Genomic DNA, 26962 nt, shown 5'->3' on the forward strand with positions numbered 1-26962 from the left:
CTTTTTCTTTCTTGGTCTCCTTGGAGATGCTCCTGATCAAGGGACATGTAACAGGATTATGCTATAAATATTACTCCTATATTTATAGAGAATTTTAGGGGTAAAAATCAAAATATAAGGTCCAAATATATGGTTTTTAAAAGCCAACATCCCCAGTCTTTGTCTATTAACATCCCATGTGACATTAAGGTCAACCTTTAAAGACACCCTCTCCAGGAAGTCTTCCTTGATCATGCCAAACAGAAATGATGTCTCACACTGTGGACTTCCCAGTACTCTACAGGGCACCATTCTTGGGGCATAGAGCATGTCTGCTGTGTATGGCAGTTATGTCTATGTCTCCTTATCTTCTCAGCTCCAGTGAAAGTTTAATGAGTAGGGGCACTCTGTACCATATGGCATTGTAATGATCAAAGTGTTTTGTACACAGAAGATGCTTTCTGAAAACCTTTGCTAACAGATTGGCAGCTGAAAATAAATTTTTTTGGCCAGGCACAGTGACTCATGCCTGTAGTCCCAGCTATTTGGGAGGCTGAGGTGGGAAGCCCGCTTGAGCCCAGAAGTTCAAAACCTGCCTGGGCAACATGATGAAACCCCATCTCTACAAAAAGTACAAAAGTTAGCAAAATTACTTGAGCATGGTAGTGTGTGCGTATAGTCCTAGCTACTCAGGAGGCTGAGGTGTGAGGATCCCTGCAGCCTGAGAGGCAGAGGTTGCTGTGAGCCGAGATCACATCACTGCACTTCAGCCTGGGCAACAGAGCAAGATCCTGTCTCAAAAAAAAGAAGAAGAAGACAATCAACTTTTAATAAAAAGACTTTCTTCATGATCCGTTTGAATGCCTACTATACTTGTTTATATTTAGAATGTTGTTATTATATCTGAGTATACATTATAGAGGAGCTAAACCAAGCATTGAAAAGACAGGGCTTGGTCCCTGTTATGGAGTGAATTTTATCTTCCCCCTCCAAATTCATACGTCGTAATCTCTGATACCTCAGAATGTGACTGCATTTGAAGGGGAAGTCTTTAAAGAGATAATTATGGTTAAATGGGGTCACTAGGGTGGTCCCACTAGGATTGCCACTGTGACTGGCACCTTCATAAGCAGTGAGAAGGTCACAGACATGTAGAGAGGGAAGAGCATGTGAGGAGACGATGGCCACCTACAAGCCAAGGAGAGAGGCCTCAGAAGGAGCCAGCCCGCCCACTCCTTGGTCTTGGCCTTCTAGCCTCCAGAATCATGAGAAAATTAACTTCTGTTGTTAGTCTCCCAGACTGTGATACTGTTATGGCAGCCCTGCCAAGCAGAGTATCTATGATTTGGACTATTGTGTGGGATAATCAAGGAACTCAGCCCTTTACTGAAGCTTTAAATATGCCTCTGCAGTATAACGTGAGAGGATATCTGGGTTCAAGTCCCGGTTCTGCTACTTGCTCAGTGTGCAACCTCAGACAAGTCATTTAACCTCTCTGAACGGTGATGTTCTCAGTTGTACGCATGTGGAAAATGCTGTATTTAACTTGTGGGATTGTGGAGATGATGCAACAACAGAGCACAGAGGTGCCCTCTTCCCTGCCCCTCAAGGATTACTCCTGTGGTGGACCCTCGCAGAACGGAGGAAAGGACCCTGGTGTCCTGTTTCCCAGCTCAGCACATGGAATTCTCTGGTTGCAACTTGAACAGCAACCTGCGAGAGGAAACGTGAGCCAGCTTAGCACTCTCCAGTTTGAGGCAGGGCTAGACGGGTGCTTCCTTCAGAGTCAGGGCATCTCTGGTCCTGGATGTCCATTTGTGAGTTTACAGGCAGGGTGAGTTGTCCATTTCCCAGTCATTTTCACAGCAGCTGGGGTCATCAATGACCACTTGTGATTGCGGGGCATTCCTGACATGGAAGGAAGACCTACAGCCCAGTGCCTCTGATGAGATAGGATCTGTCAATGAAGGGCAGTAGCCAGGCCGACGGGTGTTTGAGTACAAACTCTGGGGTCAGCAGCTGGGGCCACACCTCGAAGACTGCCCACTTAGGCTGTTAGGATGAAAGTAGCTTCGGCAGTGGTTCTAAGGAGGAGGCTCCCAGCGCTCTCCCTAGGCGACATTCCTCTCCATGCCTGGATCCGGGCGTCCCACCCTCTCCCTGGGGTGCTGACAGTTAGAAACCCAGGCGTGTCAGGAAGAGCTCAGAGCTGGGCAAGCTGTGAGAACCATTTCAGTTCATGAGAGAGGCCGGTTAAGTTCTTGGTTTCAGAGGAGATACTTTCGGGGCCGGGGGCGGGGGTGGGGGAGAAAAAGGAAGAGGCCAAGATGCAAGGACTGGCTGCCATTGGTCAGGGTCAGCCTGGGCTGCGGTGTTCAGGGGGTTTCGGCAGCCACTGTTGTTTCTGTTGCTCTGGCAACCAGAGGAGAAATACACAACGCCCAGTGCAGGTGCACAAGTGTTGAGTGCAGGCCCATTTCCTCCAATCGGCCCCAGCCAGCCCAGAGGCAGCGACCTCGGGGCTCCTCCCAGGATGGCTAGCTGAAAGTTTTGGTGTGTGGAGGCTGAAATGTGGAAACTAAATTCAGAGGGCGTTGACTACAGGGGCTGTGGGCTGCACCTGGGAGCACCCTCCCTCTCACACAGGAAAGCTGGGCCTGGGGCTGGGATGGGTCACCTGGATCTCCTGCCCGTCCCCAGTTGGCTTTCCTGCTTCTGGCGGCTGCAGCCCCAGCAGCTACATCCTGGATCCTGTTGAGGAAGCCCAGTGCTAGGTCAGTCCCAGGACTTGCAGCTCCACCCTGGAGCTCTGGTTCAAGGCTGCGGCTGCCTGGGAGGGTTCCCTCACTCCAGTGCCTGCCTTTACTGAACTTGCAGCAACCCCCGAGCCACTCTGCTAGGTTCTCCTTCTGTAAGGGGCTCAGGTTAACAGCCCTGGGGACTGGGAGACACAGTCAGATCCCTGACTGATGGAACTTCTTTGAGATTCTGGTTTCCTCACACATAAAGTGGAAGTAGTCAAACCTATCTCAAAGACTTGTGAGGAAGAATTTTCTGTGAAAATACCTAAGACAGCACCTGGCACATAGTAGGGGCTAAATAAATGGGGTCTTTTCCTCTTGCATAAGAGCCCAAATTCAAGAGGCAGGAAAAAGGAAGTCATTGAAATAATCTTACGGCCATGAGTTTGAAATTAGTATCCTCCCACAGAGAGGTAAATCAGAAGGAGGTTCCCAGCACTCCTCCCCCAGAACATCTCCAATCAGGACACGCTCACGCTGTTTAGTGGCTTCCGGTCAGGTGCTCCTGGTGACACTCTGGGTCCTTTCTCCTCCCCCCACCCATAATTTTCTTTTTTCTTTCTTTTTTTTCGAGACAGAGTCTCGCTAGGTCGCCAGGCGCCAGGCTGGAGTGTAGTGGCACGATCTTGGCTCACTGCAACCTCTGCCTCCCTGGTTCAAGCAATTCTCCTGCCTCAGCCTCCCGAGTAGCTGGGACTATAGGCATGCACCACCACGCCCAGCTAACTTTTGTATTTTTAGTAGACACAGGGTTTCACCATGTTGGCCAGGATGGTCTCGATCTCTTGACCTCATGATCCGCTTCCCTCGGCCTCCCAAAATGCTGGGATTGCAGGCGTGAGCAACTGCCTGTAATTTTCTTTAAAACACAGTTTAAAGATAAGGGAAAGAGTCACTTCAAGTAATGTGAGAAAACTGTAAGGAAAGAGGAAAAGTGAAAACACTGCCAGAGGCAGGAAACAGCACATTTGAATCTTCTCAAACTAAATGGGCCCCGTGTTGTATCTGGAATTGTGTGTGCCCGATAAACCTAATGTGGAAAGCCTTTGCTGAACATCTGACAGGAACCAGCCTCTCCATGAAATGTGAAAAGAAGCCCCCACCCAGTTATGAAGAGGCTGCTTAAGAGGACAGAAAAAGTGTGCGCAGCTAACACAACATGGGGCTTGCCAAAATCATCCTGCCCTAATTCTCCCATCAGCAGAGCCACTTTTCTGAAGAGCTAGTGGCTTGTGACTTGGTGGCTGGATTCTGCTTGTCCCTCCTGCTGTGTATCCCCCCACCCCACCCAGGACCCCTGTCCAGAGCACACCCTTTCTCTGTATTTTCACTTGCTGGGTATTCTTTGGGGCTTGAAGCCTCAGAAATTCCGTTGAGAACACAATGCTCTACGTTCAGGATGTGAATGGCCACAAATGCCGTATTGCTTATCTCGCTCTGTGCAACACCCAGCAGCTGCTGGCCTTTAACGAGGAGGCGGCACAGGGCTCAGAGAATCATCCTGTGTGTGCTTTGTTAGTGCATTTTGCAGCTGATTTAAGAGCAAGAAAGGAACAAACCCCATCTGATGTCTTTACTCCCGAGATCATCTCACATCCTTCCTAGGGCAGGAAGAGCAGGTGACTGGGACACCGGACATTTGGCAAGCTGGTGGCTTTCCTGTGTTGGCATGCTTTGCCGGGGTTTTCATGAAAAGACAATGACCTTTACAGAAAACAATGACCTTTGCAGAGATCTCCAAACCCTGGCAACTCAGCAGCGAGCTCAGTTCCAAAAGCGCTCCTATTGCCTTTCCCAGCAGAGTTGAACAATTGGAAAGCAAGGAAGGACTTTTTAAAAATCACCCAAGTTTTTGGCAAACTTTAGAAGCTCTTTCCCCAACCCTGTAATTAAAGCAGAAGTAAACAGTAAAAGAATATCAAATTGCAGCTCGCTTCAGGAATAGATGCCCAAATGAAGCTGCTGCTTGTCCTAACCTGTGCTTTGAGACAGAAGGGCCACCTCTCTGGGGAGCACTCCAACAGGTCCCCAGATGTGACACATTACGATTAAGACCCGAGGATTTGGAGCTCAGAGAGGAGAAAAGGTGAGTCATCTGTGGCATTACGCAAAGGAAAAAAAAATGTCTTCCTCTTTCAAAGCTGCCCTCTCTGCACCATCCCCGAGCCTCTTCTCTTTTTTGAGAAGGGAAATCATGGTGTTTCCTTCTTTTTTGGAGGTCATCTCCTGTATGGTACTGCCTCACCTTGAAGGGGCTCGTGGGTCCAAGGAACCCAAAGTAGTCCAGCCCCTGCCACACAGTGTGTGTGTCAGGACTCTGTGTCAGACTGAGTTGGTCTGTGTCTCACCCACTCATCAGCTGGGCAACCCCAGTCAAGTTGTTTATTTTCTCCAATATTCAGTTTTCTCAAGTCTACAAAGAGGAGAACAATAGTATTTACCTTATAGGGCAGACATGGGACTTAAATGAAACAGTGTAAAATTCTTGAGACATAAGAACCGCTCAACCATTGATGTTACATGTATCAATAGTTAATTTCTCTTTACTATCCTATTGTATAGACATGGTTTGTTCATTCATTTGTTGATGGATGTTTGGATTGCTTCCAGTTCTTGGCTATTACAAATAAAGCTGCTACTATTTGTGTACAAGTCTGGTAAAGACACAGTTTCCCTTTTTTCTTGGGTAAATATTTAGGAGTATAATGGGTAGCTGTGGGAGTAACTTTTAAGGAAACTGTCAAACTATTATCCAAAGTAGTCACACCATTTGGTGTTTCCATCAGTGGCTTGTAGGGGTTCCAGTTCCTCCACATCCTTGTCAGCACTTGGTGTGGTCAGTTTTTCTAATTTTATCCATTCACTTAGGTAAGTAGTAGTAGGTGATTCAGATTTACTTTGGCTTGTAGTAAAGATATTTAGATGAACATTCTGTGCAGCTGTATCATTCATTCATTGCATAGTGCACAGGCCTCAAAGCTCAAATATTATCTCAAGACAACCTGTCGTGAACCTTAATCTTTGCTGCACATCTGGGTGCATCTGACTCTGAAGATTAAGTGAATTTCAAGCAGGAGCAGCCTAATGATTCAGGGCCATAGACTGTTACAGGTAGGCGTGAGTAGGGCAGGAGAGGGTTCTCTCTCCACCCACTAGAAATCTCGGGTGATGGTTTGGCGATTATTGCATCGCCTCTCTACAAATGCATATTTGGCAGCTCCAGGGAGAGGCCATTTCCTGATGGTCCACACCTGTTAACATCAAAATGTGAATTGATTGCAGGCCCCAGGGAGAAGCAACTTCCGGGGCATGAGTGTTAAGAGACAAAAATGGTGACGTATGATCTTCCGGATCATACTCCATCGGAAAAGGGAAGAAAGCCTCAGTTGAGCATGTGTATAACTCCCTACGTATGCTGTGCGTGCTCAATTCCAAAGGGTAAGGAAAGCCCTGGGCATGCGGAAAGCCCCACCCTCAGGGAAGAATCATGGGAAAGAGGAGACCCTATAACGTCCTAGGATCAAGGATAAAGGCCCCTCTTTTTTTGCTGTCTTGTTTTGCTCTCTTCTTTCATGGACTTTCAAGCATCCACTTGGGTCTCTTTCAAGCAAATGTTCCTTTTGTTCCTTTTCTAAAGCATTTTAAATAAACTTCTACTCCTGCCCTGAAACTTGCCTTGGTCTCCTCTTCTGCCATATGCCCCTCAGTCAGAATCTTTCTTCTGAAAAGGCAAGGAGTGAAGTTGCAGTGGACCCGCATGCATTCACCGCCAGCAACTCGATTCTCTTCTACTGGCAACGAGACCACTTAATTTTCTTCTCATTACTCCCACTAAAGCCAAATAATTGCCATGATTTTCCTAATTCACCTACAAAGCCAATAAAGAGCCCTGGTCCATATCACCTTTAGCTCCTGGTACTAACAATAATGAACATCGTAAGATTGGCAACGCTATTAGTTTTGCCCTGTGTTTATAATAATGAGGTTAGGGAAGGTATCCTTCACTACTTTTTGGGACCCAAAAGAAAGAATCCATAGGAGAAATTTAACTCTGGTTTTAGTTCTAGAAGTAGCTTTGTTCGTCCTGAGCAAATGATTTGTTTTTCCTGATGAACACCGGAAATCATAGTGTTTCTTTCTTCACGCTGGTAACCAGAAATTTAGAGTCAAATCTGCCTTCTGCTTCTTAGCAAGTTTATCAGACTTTATGCTATATATTTAGTAAACTAACCTATGCTTGGCTCCACATTACTTTCCTATTTTGATTTCTATTTGCTTTACTTACCACGCTAGTTAAAATATTTTGAATTAAATGATTTTTTTAAAATATGTGTTTATAATCGCAATCCAAAAGGCATAATTTAAGCTCCAGAACCCTCTGGTCCGCCGTTCCTGCAGACTCGCTATCTCTGGCTCTTCTGGTTGGTGGACTGGAGTGGCTTGCACTTGCAAATTTCTTTAGAGGAATGCCTTTGGGCTAATGGTACCTCTTTACCAATAGGTGTAGAGATCTGGATGTACCTGGGAGTCCGGGGATTTCTGTGTCCAGCCCCTCCCTGAACCCCCCAACCAATGACTGATTGGAATAGGAGGATGGAAAGCTAGTTCCTTTTCCACAAAGTGGGACAATCTCTGAGATGCGATTTATGCTGGAGCTCCCCAGGCAGCAGGCTGAGGCTGGGGCTTTGCTGAAATCTCACTCTTGCTTGGCTGCTTCTTTTCCCCTGTCCTCCTTTCCCCACTCTCATACCAGGTTCTCTGAGTACACTTCTCTCATAAATCACTTGTACATGAATCCTTATTTCAGGGTCTCTTCTGAAGAATCCAACCTGGTACAGTAGATATTCAAAAGCTGATTCTCTCAGGGGGCACTGCTGCAGGTTCCTCAGAGTTCCTTCTCCGAGTTCCTCCCACCACACCTATCTTGTGAAAGCCTCCTGGGAAAGGACTACTTACAACTTCCACCTCTGATCCTGGCTCTCAGGGTCCACTCTGCTGGACTCTTGGTTGGTGTCTTTAACTCTGGCTATAACAAAGCAAAACTCAGGGCACTTAAACCGTCACACATCTCCCCTTCTCCTTTACCTTCAAATTTTTATTAATTATATCACATATACATGCTGAGGATTTATAATATTTACATTCTGTGGTGTAAATAAAATCCCCACATTTGTTCCAGTTGTTTTCCCTCAGTTAATTGGATGAAATGCACAAAAGAAGTAGCAGTGCTTTTCATGAGGACTTTCTGTTTTTCCTTTGGTTGAATAATGTTTGTTTCTAGTAACTTCCTCAAATAAAAAAAACTGTAGTCACTAAGCTCTTGCATTTTTAGAAATGTTTACCTGTTGTTATTACCCTTCTATTGGTGGATAATAAAATCCTTGGGTCACACTTTTTTTTCTTGGGGACATTGATGGGATTGCTTTACTATTTTCTAACACTGATTTTTTTCACTCTTTGTAGATGGCTTGATATGTTTTTGAGGATACTAAAATGATTTTTTAAGATCTAACAATTGTCTCTGAATTTTCCCTTCTAACAATAAGGTATATCTTTTAATCTGTGGATTTAAATTAGTCCCCTTTAAAAAAACTGGAAAAAATATAGCTTTTATACCCAAAACATCAATTTTATTATACAAAATGTGGCACCCCTGAGAGTGCTTATGAAAGAGGATCAGAAAAGCGTAGTTTGACTTAACTCCCTAGAGAATGTCAGACCTCTCCCACAAGGACTGCCTTGCCCTGGGAGTTATACCACATGAGATAGCAAGCAGAAAACACTTTGAATTGTATCTTGAAATATTTTACTGTCCAGTTACATAGGATCTCTTCTTCAGGGATGCCCATTTTAATCATATTTTCTTCTATATTTAGAAGAAATGTAGAAGCTGTATGCTTTCCTCTAGCGTTTGTTTGTTGTTTACTTTCATTTTGTTTTTCTCGCTTTTCTCACCATCTTCCCCACGTCCTTTACTATGCTTGCATCATGATCTAGTCTCCTTAGTGCTACATCTAATGTGAACTTCATTTTTGTGAGGCTATAATTTCGCCTACTTCTTTTTTTCTAAATTCTTCTAATTCTCATTTTATTGACTTCTGTCTTTTTATATTTTCCTGTGGTGCTTGTATTGCTACTCTGTGTTCTTCATTTATAATGGCAATGCCAGATATTTTGTCTTTGCTGAGGAGCACATCACTGTATCATCTCTTCTCTCAACCAGGTCCTAGGAATTGCCACAATACCTGAAATTTCTGAAAATGTTGGGTTTAAGTTCTACTTGAATTTGACAACAAGGATGAGTAGCTTGGGAGTTGGACAGATTTTTGTTCAAATCCTGACTGTAATATGTAAAAGTTGGGGTTATCTTGAGGAGGTTGTTCCCTCTGAGCCTTAGTTGTCTCATTTGTAATATTGCTGAAGTAATGACATAATATTAGTTCACAGCATTATGAGTATTAGACGAAATGAATAATGCAAAGTGCTTAGTTCAGAGTCTGGCTTACAGAAGTTGCTTAGTAAATGTTTGTTCTTATTCTTTTTTTTTTTTTAAATTAAACTAAGAGGTACAAGCAATTTTACCCTAACAAAAAGAAACTTTTAAGTTTCTTTTTATTTAACAATCATTTTATTTGACAATTGCTCAAAACTGTTCTTTATAATAAATGATATTAGAACATATTTATGGAAGGCTCACTAAATTCTAATACTTTTTCTGAGTTTGTCATGTTATCTCACCTAATCATTTAGCAACTCTATGAGGTATGTTACATCATCATACATGCAACTATTTTACAGTTGGGGAAATGAGCTTTAAGTAACTTATTGTTCAAAGTAGTCAGTGGAAGATCCACAACTTTGTCCAGCCTCAGACTCCACAGGCTATGTCTTCACTACCTGATATCATTTGTGCAGTGTGATCCTTTCCTGGGCTAGGAGCCATAGAAGAAGCAAAAAGTGTGAGGTATCAGCTCTGGCCTTAAGAAGCTCACAGGATATGTAGGTATACACTTTGCATGGTTTCACAAAAGCAGAAGTTGTGTATCATTTTGGGTCCAGATGTCACTTGACTACATGTCCTCAAAGTAAGGACTCTCATTCTCAGTTTATGATGTAAAGTTTGAGATGTTACTCAGAGGATATTTTCTTCCCTAGAGATTAGAACTTTGAATTAGAATTCAACATTTTTGTCCCTCTGTTTTTAGATAGCCTAGAAAACATGACTGAATTTTAAATCACTTAGATTATTGAGTTTTCTCAATATGGATATCTATGCTAATGTGTATATGTGTCTGTGTGAATTCTGTAAATTAATGATTGATGTTTAATGCCTTTCTTGAGGGTTGCTAGAAGGTGAGTAGCAGGGGAAAACTGGGCAGGGAATGAAGACTGTACTGAAAAGACTAGGCCATGTTATGTGATTTATCAAAATATTTTTCTGGGAAAATGGGGCAAGTATTGTCTGACTGAGTTCTTGCAGAACTTTCTGTAAATACCCAGAGATTTAATGTTGTGCTTGAAACGAACTACAGAAAAGCAACACATTATTTTAACTCATTGTTTAGCATGAGCAGACTTTAAATTGCTCTAGAATGAGTTTTGTACTTTGACAGTTTTCTGGTACACATATCATACACAAACAAAGTCAAAATGAAAAAGTACAGAATCTGAAGAACTATATCATTTGGGTTTCTCCAGACTAAACAAAACATTTCAAGTATGGCTAGATAAAAAGATTTTTCTAACCCTCCCTTTCCCCTACCCCACCTTCCTATGGAAGGACCAAATTTGTAACACAGTTCAAGAATGTTGAATTAAGAACTTTGAATGGTTTCTATTCATGGTAAATCTCTTGGCTTTGGGCAGAGTGCAAGAACTCAACCATATCACGGGACAGGTTTGTTGGAATTCAGTCAGTGAGTGTTTCCTCTAGATTACAATTCTTTCCACAAAAAATATTTTTCTAGGCCAGTAGTTCCACAATTTATTAGCTTCAAGAGCCTACAAAGTCAAATGGAGATACATTTTGATTGGAAGAAAATAAATAGTAGATTTTAGAAGATGCAGACTGCAGCCATTTGGGAAGATATCATTTGCCATCACTGCTGTCAATGCAGATTAATGCTCTGTGAACCAGAACACTATTCTCTTTCCTTGCCACCTCATAGTCTTACCTCCTGCAAGCCAGTGCACCAGCATGACATATAATCACAAACAACTGATCATCTGCTGCTACCAAATCTTTAGTGGCTTCTTTTTAGTATTGGGTCAACTGAGTCCTCCAGATCTATTTTATTGCCTTCTCTTTAAGCAGTCCAAAGAACCAATGAAGATATCTTCACGTCAGAAGCCTTGACCTTACTGAAGTTACTACAAATTTCTTGCGTGGATCTAGAAATAACACGCCACCCTGTTTGTTTCTACCCTGCAGGCTGGTTTCCTGGGGTTGGCCTTCAGTTCCCCCAGCAGTAGATTCTGCTAAACATGCGTTCAAATACCTTGTATCCAGGCTTCTCAGCAGTGCCTCTTCTGGTTCAGAGATCGACTTAGCCACTGAAGTTCCAGGTTTCTAATAAGCAGGCTAGACAGAGAATCCTTACGGAATATTACCTTTCCAGCTGATTTCCTTCTGCCTGTCTTCCATGTCCCCACTCCATGTTTTCTATTTTCTAGTTTTTCTCTGCTTCTATCCTCTCCTTCTTCTTCCCCTCTAGACATCAATTAAGCACCGGTAGGTGCTAAGGAAGACCCAAAGATAAACAAGACAAAGTTCCTGCCAATGAGATGCTCAATATAAAAGAGTCAGTTTTATAGCAGGTAATGATCACATAGAATGCTTTCACCATGTGGGTACCATTGTGCATGCCATGCTCCCTGTTAAATCCTATGAACAAACCGTGTCTTGTCAGACTTCAAGGATTCCTCAAATCTCCATCCTTGTCTTTTCCTCTTCCTACTCTACATGTTCTGTCTTGGAAGAATTATTCCATCAATTACTATAGCCTTCACTACATTCTAGCATCTCCTAAGTCTTCCTGTCAACCCAGATTTCACCCTTCTCTGTCTCAGGTCCATAAAGTCAGTACCCAGCTCAGTGATTGAGACACAGGAAAGAGACATCAGCATGGCCAAAGGAATACAAGAAGGTGGTAAAGAGAAATGCCCTTTCAATGAGTTTCATATGGATTTCTAGCAATATAGCTGGTTGGCTTGCAAGTACAATGATTCGTGAGTAAACTTAGATTTGGACTTTAGGACTATGGCAGCTATTTGTCAAGAATGTTTTCTTTCTTACCTTGGTCCTCACAGGTAAACCTTGGGAAGAGTGAAGCTCTTTTTTTCTGGAGCCCAAAGCTGGCAGGATTGCTTGGCTTTGGCCATGACCACGGCTATTGGATGAAAGGTTGCAGTGGCTCCCATTCTAGAATCCAGAAGGGAAAGTTAATGGGTATCACCTTCTCTTTTGTTTCACTCTTGCCAACTTGCCTGGAAAAAACAAGTAACTCTTGGCTTGCTTTGCTTAGTGGGACACAGGCTTCTGACCTAGAGAAGGCACTAGTTCTTAGATGATACACTTCAGAATCCCCAATGCCAAAGGCACTCATATATTTGGAAACCATTATTTGAGATTTGACTTGTAGACAGAACTGTAACTTGATTTTCACTCTCCATATTCAGTTTCTACAAAACAAATATCAAGGCTTCAGTAATGATCTTGCACATTTTCCTAAATGTAGTATCTCAACAAGCATGGCCATCTCAGCTTTATTCTAATAATTTCTGAGGTAATATACAAAACCCACCTTTAAAACGATGAATCTCGGATGGTAAAATAATAGATGATCATATTTTCTTCTGTGTTTTCTGAACTCTTTAATTAATTTATAGCAATTTAGCAATGGGAAAAAATGTACGAAGTTTTTTTAAATGGAAAGGGATCATTCAAAGAACAGTGGCACGATACACAGTATGCACTCACCTGTAAAAGGAATGAGAACAACACAATGAGATTCGGTGGGTTTCTCTTATTTTCTTGTTTTATTTCACAGAAAGGTCTTGTTATCAAAAATGACTATTGTCTCCTTCAAAGGACAAGCTTGAGAGACAAGTCACTTGTTTTTGTAATGCTACCGTCACTTGCCACAGTTTTTAAAAAAAAAATCACACTTTCGAACTGGATATTTTGCAATTGACTCAGTACAGTGATGGCCCATCATCCTGATTAAGGGTGGTTTTAATTTTTATTGTAAGCTAGGCCAACATCTTTCTTAATTAAAATAATTATAAAATAATGAGTTTCATTTTATCTGTTATTGTGTTACATGCAGCTGTGAATTAGCTCGAGGGGCAATTGCAAAAGAGGAGTTTTTGTTGGATTAAGTACCTTCCTAGGTATTATTTTAAAGGAAATGATACTCACTTCGGGTTGGAATGTGTTTTTAATCACTTTTTAAATAAACTCGAGTATTCTATGTACATTTTTTAAAATTTTTATTTTGTAAGTGGATTAAAACAGTTTTTTGTGTTTGCCCCTGAAAGCCGTAAATAGCAAAGTACCCAACTATAAAAATGCCATACGTAAATAATGTTTAAAAAGTTGTTGGTATTTCTAGGTGTAAGGCTATAAATATTTAAGTAAGCGAGAATATCAGCATCCTCGCTTACCTTAGACGTTGAGGATAACGAGACAGGGAACTAGGAACAGTAGAATGGGATTCACCCAAGTTTTTACATGGCTTTTCTGCATTGGAGACTGAAATTGTTGTAAAAAAACCTTGGCTGTTGGCTCTTTAGAAACAGTGAATACAATCCTTGGTGGACAGCAACGAGATGTGATTGTGCCTTTAGCACCTGGGTCTAATCCTTCTTATAGAATAGAAAACTTGGGAGCCGGGCACGGTGGCTCACACCTGTAATCCCAGCACTTCGGGAGGCCAAGGTGGGTGGATCACCTGAGGTCAGGAGTTTGAGACCAGCCTGGACAAGATGGTGAAACCCCATTTCAAAAGTGAAATAAAATAAAATAGAATAGAATAGGAAACTTGGAAAATATTTAGGAGAATTTCTCTGAAGACTGTGCTATCAGATGCCCTCAGCCAGCACAGAACCTGGAAACACATCAAGCTCCTTACCCACCCCATGTTCCCATGTGCAGGGGAAACCTGTTTTCCTAACTTTCTTCCTTTAATACAAAGCTGTCTCTGACACTGCCCTCAGTTAGTCAACTACCCTACATCAGTCCTTCAGTACTCCACAGAGAAGAAATGATTCCCATCAAATTATCTCAACTCCTTTGAAGGTGATTTGTCAGCCTTTTGTCTGTCAAGGTGAGCCTCCTCCCCAGCACCCACCACGCATTCTGTCAAGCAAGTCCATGAGAAAAAGGACAAGGGATGAAGCCCAGGCAAGGCTCTCTCACCTTCCCACTCATGCTCCTGTCCCTGTGTGAGGTACCTGCTCCTGAATTTATAGTTGAACCAGGGGTTTGATTATGTGGTTGGGAGTTACCTCCTCCTGTGTTCCACTCAGGAGCCCAGACTGCCAGCCCTGAGCCAATTATGGGGCATGTGTGCTCTAGGGATAAAGTGGTTGTCTCCCATCTGTGGCTCCACAAATCCAACTCCACTCTGTGAAGTATATGGTGGATGCTTTCCAAGCTGTTGGATAAGTGAATTATTCAGTAATCTCAACAAAGAAGTATTAAAAGATATACTTATCCAAACAGGACATAATGGAATGTTGAAGGTTTTCTGGAACGGGTTCAGCGGAAGTGGAGTGGGGGATTCTATCTGATTAGAAAAAGGAATTTCCAATACCATTTTAACTTTTTCAATGTTTATTGAGGTACAATTTTTATATTATACAATGCAGAAATTTTAAGTGTACAGCTCAAATACTTTTTACATATTTATATATTCACATAACTATCAGCTAGATCAAGACCTAAAACATTTCCATCATTGCCCAAAGTTAGCTCCTGACCTTCTCCAGTCAATGGCACCCCACTTTCCTCGCCCAGGGTAACATTTGTTCTTACTTCTATCTCTGAAATTAGTTTTGCCTATTCTTGAAATTCAAATATACTTTAAAAGTGGTACTCTACAGTGGTTGATTTATTTCAGTCAATGTAATTTTTAAAAATACTACCCATGTTGTTATAGGCCAATGAGTTCATTGCTTTTTATTGCTGTATGGTATTCCACACATGGTAGGTAGTTCCATTGTATATACTTCGACTTGCTTATCCAGTCTCCTATTGATAAACATTTGTGCTATTTCTATATCTTTACTATTATCAATATAGTTTTCATGAGCATTGTTATTCAAGTCTTTTGTGGGCATATGTATTCATGTATCATGATTATAAATCTGATAGCAGAATTGTCAGGTCAAGGAGTTGATGGTGTTTATTTAACTTACTTAATTAGAAATCACCAGACCTGTTTCCAAAGTAATTACAACATTCTCATTCCCACTAGCAATGTATGTCATTTCCACTTACTTCACATCTTTGACAATATTTGATATTGTCTTTTTTCCGTGACCATTCTGATGTGTGTGTTGTGATAACTCATTGTGGTTTTAATGTGCATTACAATGATGACTAATAATATTGGGCATTTTTTTCATACTTTTATTGGCTATTTGTATACTATTTTTTGTGAAGTGCTTATTTGGGCATTTTGCCCATATTTAAGTTGGGTTGCTTATCTTTTTATTATTAATTTAAAAAACATATTCCTGATATTTGTCATGGAGAACTTAAACTACTGAATTTCAGATATCATATCTGGAATAATATGATAGATTTCAGATAGAAGTATGATTGATGGAATAGATACGCCTTTGTTAGATATTTTGTTGCAAATGTGTTCTTAGTCTATGGCCTATCTTTTCACTTAGTGTCTTTTGATAAGAAGAGATTGTGAATTTGTTTTAAGTATTATTTATCAATTTTTCTTTTGTAATTAATATTTTAGCGTCTAAGAACTCTTTTCCTGTTTCAAGTTAGTGAAGATATTTTCATGTTTTCTTTGAGAAGTTTTATTGTGTTAGCTTTCATGTTTATGTCTATCTCAAATTAATTTTTGATGTGATGTGAATTAAGAGGTCAAAGTTCATTGTTTTCCATTTGAATATCCAGCTGTTCCCACAATCATTTATTTAGGTCGGTGCAAAAGTAATTGCAATTTTTGCCACTACTTTGAATTTCAAAAACCACAATTACTTTTGCACCAACCTAATATAAAGGCTTTCCTTTCCTTATTGATTTTTATTAGTGACTTTGTTGAAAATCAATATCTGTATACAGTCATGCATCACGTGACAGGGATACGTCCTGAGAAATGTATTGTTAGGTGATTTCATCCTTGTGCCAACATCATAGAATGTACTTACAAACCTAGCCTACTACACACCTAGGCTATATGGAACAGCCTATTGCTCCTAGGCCTCAAACCTGTATAGCATGACACTCTACTGAATACTATAGACAATTGTAACACAATGGTAAATATTTGTATATCTCATCATAGAAAATGCTACTCAGGAGGCTGAGGCAGGGGAATTGTTTGAACCCAGCAGGTGGAGGTTGGAGTGAGCCAAGATCATGCCACTGCACTCCAGCCTGGAGACAGAGTGAGACTCTATCTCAAAAAAAAAAAAAAAAAAAAAAAATATATATATATATACACACACACACACACACACACAGTATAAAAATAAAAAATGGCACACTTGTACAAGGCACTTACAGGAATAGAGCTTACAGAATTGGATGTTGCTCTGGGTGAGTCAGTAAGTGACTGGTGAGTGAATATGAAGGTCCAGCACACTACTGTACATTATTGTAGACATTATAGCACTACACTTAGGCTATACTCAATTTCTTTAAAAAGTTTCCATCAGTACTATGTTAACTTTAGCTTACTGTAAACTTTTACTTTATAAACTTTTGAATTTTTAGAAACCTTTTGACTCTTGTGAAAAAAAATTAGCTTAAAACACATCATACAGCTGTAGAAAAATGTTTTCCTTATATTCTTTTTCTATAAGCTTTTTTTTTCTATTAAAAAGGGGTTGGGTTTTTTTTTTTTGCTTTAAAAATTTTTTTTGTTACAAACTAAGGTCCAAACACACATGTTAGCTTAGGGCTACACAAGGTCAGGATAATCAATATCACTGCCTTCCACCTCCATATCTTGTCCCACTGGAAAGCCTTCAGGAGCAATGACATGTCACCTCCTGTGATAATAATGTCTTTCGGAATACCTCCTGAAGGTCCTGCCTGAGACTATTTTACAGTTAACTTTTTAATTAAGTAAGAGTACACTCTAAATTAAAGATTAAAAAGTTTAGTAAATGCATATACCTGTAACACAGTCATTTATTATCATTATCAAATATTACATGGTGTCATAATTGCATGTACTATACTTTCGCTGCAGCCTCTACCTCCTGAGCTCAAGTGATCCTCCCACTTCAGCCTCCCCAATAGCTGGGACCACAGGTGTGTGTCACCACAACTGGCTAATTTTAAACATTTTTTTGTAGAGACAGGTCTCACTATGTTTCCCAAGTTAGATTTGAATTCCTGGGCTCAAGCAATCCTCCTGCCTCAGCCTTCCCAAAGTGCTGGTTTCGTAGCCCAGACCCAGGACCCCACTGCCCTGTGCAGCCTCAAGATGTTGCTCCCTGCATTCTAGTCACTCCAGCTTGAGCCATGGCTCAAAGGGTCCCAGATACATGCAGCTCAGGCTGCTGCTTCAGAGGATGTGACCATAGTTTTGGTGGCTTCCATGTGGTGTTAAGCCTGCAGGTGCACAGAATGCAAAAGTGAAGGAGGCTTGGGAGCTTCCACCTAGATGTCAGAGGATGTATGGAAAAGCCTGGATGTTCAGACCAGAAGCCTGTTGCAAGGGAAGAGTCCTCACAGAAAATCCCTAGTAGGGCAATGCCAAGGGGAAATATGGGATTGGAACCCCCACACAGAGGCCTGTCTGGGTTACTGCCTAGTGGAGCTGTGGGAAAGGGGCCACTGTCCTCTAGACCTGAGAATGACAGATCCGCCAGCAGCTTGCACACTGTACCTGGAAAAGCTGCAAACACTCAACAATTGTGAGAGCAGCTACCAGAGCTGAACCCTGCAAAACCACAGGGATGGAGCTTCCCAAGGACTTGGGAGTTGATTCCTTGCACCAGTGTGCCCTGGATGTGAGACATGGAGTCAAAGAAGATTATTTTGGAGCTTTAAAATTTAATAACTGCCCTGCTGTGTTTTGAACTTGCATGGGGCCTTTAGACCCTTTCTTTTGGCCAATTTCTCCCTTTTGGAATGAGAATGTTCACCTAATGCCTATATCTCGATTGTATCTTGGTAGTAACTCACTTGCTTCAGATATTAAAGGCTTATAGGTAGAAGGAATTTGCCTTGTCTCAGATGAGACTTTGGACTTTTGAGTTAATGCTGGAATGTGTTAGATGTGGGGAAAGTGTTGAAAAAGTATGATTGTATTTTGCAATGTAAGAATGGCATGAGAGTTGGGAGAGGCCAGGAATGGAGTAATATAGTTGAGATATTTGTCCCTGCCCAAATCTCACATTGAAATATAATTTTCGGTGCTGGAGTTGGGGCCTGGTGGGAGGTGTTTGGAACATGAGTGTAAATTCCTCATGACTCAGGTGTTGTCTTTATGACAGTGAATTCTAGTGAGATATGGACATTTAAAAGTCTGCGGCACCCCCTGACACACACCTTTCTTTCTTTCTCCTGCTTTAGCTATGTGATGTGCCTACTCCCCCTTTTCCTTCTGCCATGAAGCTTCCTGAGGCCTTCCAAGTAGCAGATGCCACTATGCTGCAGAACTGTAAGCCAATTGTATTTTTTAAAATAAACTACCCAGACTCAGGTATTTCTTTATAGCAATGCAAGAATGGCCTAATATACTATCTTATCAACTTATATTTTTTAAAAAATCTTCCTGGAATTTTGATTTGCACTGCATTGAATCTAATAAATCAATTCAGAGAAAAATTAACTTTTTCCACTCCATGAACACTTTTAATTTAGGTCATTGTAAAGGAAAAGGGAAAGAATTGCCTCTATGATCTGGAAAGAGAATTGAGAAACTCAGGAAGAATCAAATTGCTTTCTGAAATCAAGTAACAGAAAGTCTCTCTGGTACTTTAATGAGCAAAGAAAATAGGGGTACTAAAAACCTGGAGTGAATTGTGAAGCTAGAACAACAGCCCTGAGACCCTTAGGAGCCAGAAGACAGTAAGAAACTAACTATGCCTTGAATGAACCATACATACAGGGTTACATTCTTTTGTGCTAAGAGGAAGGTGACTCTGAGAGCTTGATGGCATCTAATTCTTTCAAGAGTGGCTGAGACATGTATTCAAGGGTAGGCAGTTGGGTTATATTTGGAAAAAAAATGAAAAACCCTTTTGTTTTTGTAATGTAAGTACTAGAGAAGATTTCTGTAGCAGCAATCCCCAACCTTTTTGGCACCAGGGACTGGTTTCGTGGAAGACAGTTTTTCCACAGACTAGGCTGGGGGATGGTTTCAGGATGATTAAAGTGTATTACACTTATTGAGCACTTTATTTATATTGTTATTACTCTGTAATATATAATGAAATAATTGCATAATTCACCATAATGTAGAATCAGTGGGAGCCCTGATCTTGTTTTCCTGCAACTAGATCATCCCATCGGAGGGCAATGGGAGACAGTGAAAGATCATCAGGCATTAGTTTCTCATAAGGAGTGTACAGCCTAGATCCCTTGCATGGACAGTTCACAATATGGTTCACACTCTTATGAGAATCTAATGCCATTGCAGATCTGATAGGAGGTGGCGGTCAGGCAGGAATGTGAACTTGTGAGTGACCAGTACCAGTCCATGGCCTGGGGGTTGGGGACCCCTATTCTACAGTACCTACTCTTTTGTTTACTGGGAGTTTCTCTGTGAACTACTCATCACCATATTAACATAGATAAGAATTCAGATAAAATAACCCATTAGCTCCAACTGTACACTTTGCAATTTGTTTGGATTTATAAGAGTCTACAAAATCATATAACGTAGTTCTCAAAAGTGAGTATTTTCCTGGAAAACTTGGATAATGACATGGTAGGGCATTTCTACAATGGTCCCAATGATTCCTACCTTCTTGGGTTCCCTCTCTTGTGTAATCCTTTCCCATTGTGTGCAGTGGAACCCAGTGACTTATTTCTAAGGAATCGGATATGGCAAGCATGATGTATAGTCACATCCAAGATTCGGTTATGAAGGCTGTGATTTCCACCTTGTTTGCACACTCTTAACTCCTGGCTCATGCTGATGAAGCAGGCTTCCAAGATGTGAGCTGCCATGTGGAGAGGCCTACAAGGCACGGAACTGAGACCCTCAGTCCAGCAGCCCAAAAGGAACTGAGTCTTGCCAATACCTCTTGACAGAGCTTGAGAGTTACCTGGGAGATGACTGTAGTCTCAGCTGATACTTTGGTTGCAGCCTTGTGAGTGACCCACAGCCAGAACACGCAGCTAAACCACCCCCAGATTCCTGAACTACAGAAACTAGAATAATTACACAACAGGGAATTAAAACAAATGATAATATTAATGACTAGCATTGTGAGGCACTGCACTAAATGCTTTACATGTGATTTCTCTTTTGATCTTCACTATAATCCTGCGAAGAACACATTATATGCTCATTTTATAGATGGGGAAATGGAGGCTTAAAGTAGTTAGCTAAAGTTAATGTTGCGAGTTAACTAGAAAGTAAAATTGGAATTTAAATCCATGCCGTCTTGCTCTAGAATTGCTCAGTTTTCTGTTATATTAAGTAATTTCTGTAGGACTGAGCAGGTTTTTCGCTGAATTGATTGATTTTTTTTAAATGGAATTACACTGATGTTTTTGAACAAGGTAACTCCAGGCTTGGACCCTTGGTTGCCTCAGAGAAAGACAGGCAAAAGCTAGAGAAGAGACCAGCAGCCTTGTGCAAAAGCATATTCTATGCAGTTGCGGTATGTGATTTAGAGCTGAGATTTGTCCTAGCGGTAGAAAAGTATTTGAAAAGGAAGCAAGAATTCCTAGGGAAGGATTGGGGGAGGATGATTCATTAAGTTTTTGTTTCAGCTTTTATGTCAGCACATCAGACTGTGAGGAAGAAAACAAATCAAGCTCTCCCCAAGAGACTACTGTGTTGGAATAGTCTAGAGTATGTCTCAATTGGAATCTACTGAGAAAAAAGGAAGTCATACTTAAAATGTTGTGTTGTAAAACAATCTATGTGAGAAGAAATACTGCTTTAAAAAAACTATTTTAGAAATACCTTTTATTTCTTTTAATGTAAAAGAAGTTATTGTTATATACTTGCTATAATCAAAGCATTAATAAACCAATTGAGAAAATTTTAGAGACTAGCACCCCAAATACCACCCACTAGGAATCACCAGATTGATATTTTTACTGTATCATAACTTTTTTTTGTTTTTTAATTAAAGATATCTCTTCATGTCAGTAACTGTGTCTACATCACTGTTTTTAATATCTCACTGTGTGTACATTCTATCACTTATGCAATTAATCTTCTGGACATTTAAGGTGTTTGCAATTTCCTGTTATAAACAACTTCATGAGAAATAACTTCATAGAGACATCTTGTTCATTTGTCTCATTTCTTTACAATAAATTTCCAAATTGGAGTGGTTGGGTCAAAGGGTTTGCATATTTTAGATTTTTAAGGGTCTGGCCAAATTGCCCTCCAGAAAGGTTGTACCAAAATTAATTCCCACCACGGTTTATGAGAGTGCCCACTTCCTACAACCTCGCCAAAAATGTATGTTAGCATTCTTTTAAACCTTTGCCCATCTGATAAATGAAAAATAGCATCTTATTATTTTAGTTTGCTCTCCTTTAATCACTGGGGAGATTAGACATTCTTTCTTATTGGTCATTTGTGCTTCTTATCTCATAAATTATCATTACTTGTAACTTTTTTCCATTGGATTGTTCATAATTTTTTATTTAAAAATCTATAAATTAAGGAATTTAACACTTTATCTTTCCCATATGCTACATTTTACCCCAGTTTGTAACCTGCCTTTCAACTGTGCTTTAATTTATTTGCTGGTTCTTGCTCTGTTGACATTCAGAATTTTTATGTCATCAAATCTATCCATCTTTATATTTATAGTTTCTGATTTTGTTATGCTCAAAAAGGCCTTTTATTTTGTCTAGATGATTTTACCAAATCTAAATGGCCATTTTTTTTAACCCAACATTTTGAGGCAGCATTTGGAAATTAAATGTGAAAGTCAATAAATTATTTAAAAATGTGATTTACTCTTACAGGCTTCCCCCAGCACTCTGCCTTTGCCTCAGCTCCAATGCATGACATTAGGAAAACCATTTATATATGTGTTGTTTTAGTTTATATTTTATATATGTTGAGTAGAATGTACATCCCTGCATAAATTTCAGTGAGTTGAACTTGACTACATTCTTTAGCAATAACAGCACAGCAATATAAACATACTGCTGATTCCATTACAGTTCTAATAATAGAAATGTATTATTAAATTACTTCTATTCGTGTCATGTTCCATACAAAGTTATTTCACATACATCGTTTTATTTAATTCTCACAGCAACATTGCAAGTTAACTATCATTATCTTCCTTTTAGGTAGGATATTGAGGTTCAGAGTGGTGAAGTGACTTGCCAGTCACACAATCAAATGATGGCACAACCAGGGACTCAGACTTGTGTCTTTTAAACAAATACACAGTATTCCTCCCAGTTATCAAGCTAGTAATTATGATCTTTCGGCTGCTGCCTGGAGTCAGGGGGAAGTTCCAAGTTTAGTTGCCTTTTTGGAATTTCAGCAGGTTTGGGCTTACTTAGGGAGCTTCTTTGGTTTTAATTTCAATTAGGTTGTAAGAAGCAATGGATTGCCACTTGTTAGGCTATGATAGCTTTCTTCTTCTCAAGCAAAGACTGTCTGCAATGTGGGGCAGCTCCTCTATTTAACATGTCTCATTCAATGGAGCACACATCCTTTAGTGGGTGATTATCCACCTGCAGGTGGCTGTTCACCTCTGCTTTCTGTGTCTTCCTCATTGCTAGAGCACCCTTCCCTGCAATGCTCACCTCAGGAGAGCAGAAACAGTGCTCCTTTTACCAATTCACTTTAAGCAGGGACAGAACTGTCACACCAACCCCAATACATAATTGCTTCCTGCCTAATCACAGTGACCAGAGCCAATCAGCTCTATCCAGACATGCCTGACTGTCTAGCCAATGTCTCCCAGCCCTAAAACTCCTTTTCCCACTCCAGTGTGCCTCATCCTCTCCTAGAAGTTACCTACACCCCGATGAATAACACTAGGAGCTCACATTCCCTTCGGAGTGGCCTACTTCTTCTATCGGGCGTGTGGTATCTCCTTGACCTTAACAAAGAACGTTTTTAAAGGAATTGATGCATTTTCACCCCAGTCTGCATTATTTATTCTTATTCAGCATCACCTGTCTATACTCCAATGGAGTGTGACACATGTTAGCAGAAATACTGCACATTCTTCACAGAGGAGATACTATTTAAGCTGACTCTTCAAGGACAAGTGGGTGCTCCCTCAGGCATACGAGGCAGAAAATGTCACTCTAGATGGAAGAATGAACACATTCCAGGAAGGGAGAAATAACACAGTCGGGAAGACATATAATTCACTGTGATAGGAGTCTCAGGTGTACGTGGGAAGAACAGGTGAGGAAAGCAGGAGGCAGACACTAGCTGTGCACAGAAAGGAGGGGCCTGGAGCCGGTCGGGTACAGATACGATGTCTCTCTATTGTCTCTCTATAACCTAACAGTGGCAATTCGGACCTTTTTTAAAAAAGGCAGAGAATAGGATATTGGATCACAGAATGCTCCTGGTCTTGCTGTCATACTGAGCTTTTATCATTGGAATTGCTGTGGTCATTATGACTAGTCGTACTCTGCTCTGGCTATCTATTCTCCGGTTAAAACTTTGGCTCTCAGTCTTATTCTGTGGGTGGAGCCACTGACAGTCACAAAGTTTTGCAATAGAGATGATATCTTGGCCATGCTCGAATGGTTTCCCATCCTCCTAGAATAAAATGCAAAGTCCATACCAGAGTCTTACGTGATCAGGCACTTGCCTACGTCTCTGAGGTCATCTTTCATTATTTTCCCCATAGCTTCTCATGAGGACTGGTCTTGCTATTCCTCCTGAATGCCAAGCATGTTCCCACCTGTTAGCCTTTGCTTGTGCTATTTCCATTACCTGGGACATTTTTCTCCCAGGTGTCCACATGGCTTGCTCACATCATTAGGCCTGGGTTCTATGAGAGGGATTATCTCCGACCACCTTATCTAGCAATTACTCTCTGTCCTTGCAGCTTACTTTAGGCATGCTACTTATCACTGCCTAATATTAAACTATGCATTTACTTATTTGTCTTTATCCTTCTCTCTTGTTAGAATGGAAGCTTCATGAAGGGAGCAATTTTGTCTGTCTTGTGCACTGCACCTAAGTGCCTGACACATAGCAAATAATAAATATTTGCTGAGAGAATGAATGAATTAATGGTCTAGCTCCCAATCCCTTGAAGAAAAGAACAGGATGCAGGGCAGAGTGATCTTGGCAGGAGGAAGTGAGACCCAAGAGAGCACACATTTGCAGCACCATCCCTCAGCCACAGAGGCAGAAACGATCATTTTGCTGGCTCTGAGACCTTCCCAACCACTATTGCAAAGCCTCCGGGAAGCAGGTCACTGCACAGACCTTTGCTTTCTACGGTGTAGCCTTGGGTGTGCTCCACATAGTTTGAAGCCTAAGTATCAGTTTTTGCACTGTGTTTGTCAAGGAGCAAAACCTGAGTGGAAAGATTGCCAGGTCCCACTGAATTCAAGTTGAAGTCCTGGTGAGAAAAAAATAAGAGGAAAGGATTTACATGTCCAGACTTTTGCATTTGGAAGTAGGGCTTTTCTGTTGCTCGGTCTTTTCATCATAGAGTCAGAACTTCCTGAGCTATGCAGACTCCCCGCTTAGGCCTCGCTGCTCCTCGTTGGTGCTGCAAAGCTCCTAGGGGGTCTGCCTGTTGCTCTTTTATAGGAAAACACCTGGGGCCACTCTTGCAGTTCATTATACACTAGCTGTGCTCTCCAGACTTGGGTTTTCCTGCAAGCCCTTTGTACAGCTCCTCTCAGCTTTCCATGATTAGAAGTCCTATTTACTGCTTACACCCTTTCACTGTTTACAATAAATAGATCGAGGCACTTAAGGCTTCTCATGCTCCATTAGCCAGGAGGATTTGACACAAGGATGGGCGAGACTGGTTGGATAACATAGAGTTGGGTAATAGGAGAAAATGCACCCCTCTCCTCCCCTGAGAGGCAATTTCAGTTGTTCCCACAGTATGTTTTCATTGTACAGTAGACGCAAGAGCTCCAGCTAGTGTGAGAACTGAGCTCAGATAAGAGAAACACAGTGATGGCACGGTTCCTGCAGGGCTCCCATGCTATTTTCTCAGCATTAAGGAAATTCAACGATGTCTAAACAGCTGACCTTGTGGTGTGTTGGTAGGTTTGCACAAATCCCAGGGGTCATATTAGCATATACATTTCAAGGGAGAGATCAAGTCATCTTTGGAAAAAGCAAGCTGCTGATACATTTAAAACTCAACTTCCATTTCCATTCTCCCTGAACTATAAGAGAGCAGTTACTCAAGTCTCCCCAGGCATAAGGCATGACTGGGTCACATGTGATGGAAGTAGCTAAATTCACAGTAGCTCAGAGAAGCTTCTTCTTCTTCTTTTTTTTTTTTAACTGTCATTGGTCTCTTTGCTTTTGTATCTCCCAGAATTTGTTTGGAAATACCCCTGGACACTTCACTGTCTTGCATCACCCTCTTTATTACTCTGGAAAATATTAGTTAGAGTGGGTCAGTTGCTTGTCAGCAGAAAGCAATCATTCCTCATTAGCTGGGGTAGAGTTCCCTGGTGGTCTTTTGAATTTTTTTCCTATTTCATGCAATATCCCCACATCTCCCATCTCATGTTTTAATCTCTCTGGTTACATTAAGCTTGCAGACTTTTCTTAAGTTATCGCTTATAAAGACAGCATTCAGAAACTGTTTATAAAATTGATTTTAGTGGAATGTAATGCAATTAGCTCTAATTGTCACCTTTCCAAAATTCCAGGAGACTTGAAGGACATTCTGCTAAAATTCTAGAGACCAGAGCCAGGGCAACTCTTCTCTGGAGTGCCAGCACCACTGTCGGCACCATCACTATGGCTGTTGACCACCACTATTATGGCAGTCAGCCACCACCAAGATCACCGACTAATCTTCTTCTACTCTCTTAGCCACCTATTAGTTGATTAAACCAGACCAAGGATTAAAAGTTTATGGAGCAGGAACTCTGTCTGTTTTAATCAATGTTGAATACCCAGTGCTTAGCACAATGCTTATCACATAGTAGATGCTCAATAAATACGTATCAAATGAATGAGTATTTCTCTGATCTATGGAGTGTCTGTTTTTACTACTGATTTATTTACTCAGTGCTTAGCACAATGTTTGTCACATAGTAGATGCTCAATAAATATGTATCCAATTGAATGAGTAGTTCTCTGATCTATGAATTGTCTGTTTTTGCTACCTATTTATTTGAGACCACCAAATGTGTTTGTTTTCTCTTTTGGTTATAGGAATGTGATCTTCTGGCCAGGCACAGTGGTTCATGCCTATAATCCCAGCATTTTGGGGGGCCAGGGAGGGGGGATCACAAGGTCAGGAGTTCAAGATCAGCCTGGCCAACATGGTGAAACCCCATCTCTACTAAAGAAAAAAAAATAGCTGGACATAGTGGCAGGTGCCTGTAATCCTAGCTACTCAGGAGACTGAGGCAGGAGAATCGCTTGAACCCAGGAGGCAGAGGTTGCAGTGAGCCAAGATTGCACCTTTGCATTGCACTCCAGCCTGAGCAACAGGGCAAGACTCTGTCTCAAAAAAAAAAGAACATGATCTTCTAATACTATCTTCAGGCATCTACAACATAGCGGTTAAAGTACAAGCTCTGCTAATCTGCAGTGTTAGCATTCAGCATAGTGGTTATGGGGTGAGCAGTTAACTGAATAGGG

The 26962-nt window shown here is 41.1% G+C and overlaps 1 long non-coding RNA gene across 1 annotated transcript; it reads left to right on the forward strand.

Moving 5' to 3' along the window:
* The first annotated feature begins 4727 nt into the window (after positions 1-4727).
* LOC108590309 (uncharacterized) lies at positions 4728-26410 on the forward strand. The gene is made up of 3 exons (XR_001909776.4): positions 4728-4866; positions 18559-18646; positions 26020-26410. It is a non-coding gene; the product is annotated as an uncharacterized LOC108590309 (long non-coding RNA).
* The last annotated feature ends 552 nt before the right edge of the window (positions 26411-26962 follow it).

Source organism: Callithrix jacchus, chromosome 2 (genome assembly GCF_049354715.1).
Source record: "Callithrix jacchus isolate 240 chromosome 2, calJac240_pri, whole genome shotgun sequence".
In the NCBI taxonomy this organism is placed as follows: Eukaryota; Metazoa; Chordata; class Mammalia; order Primates; family Cebidae; genus Callithrix; species Callithrix jacchus.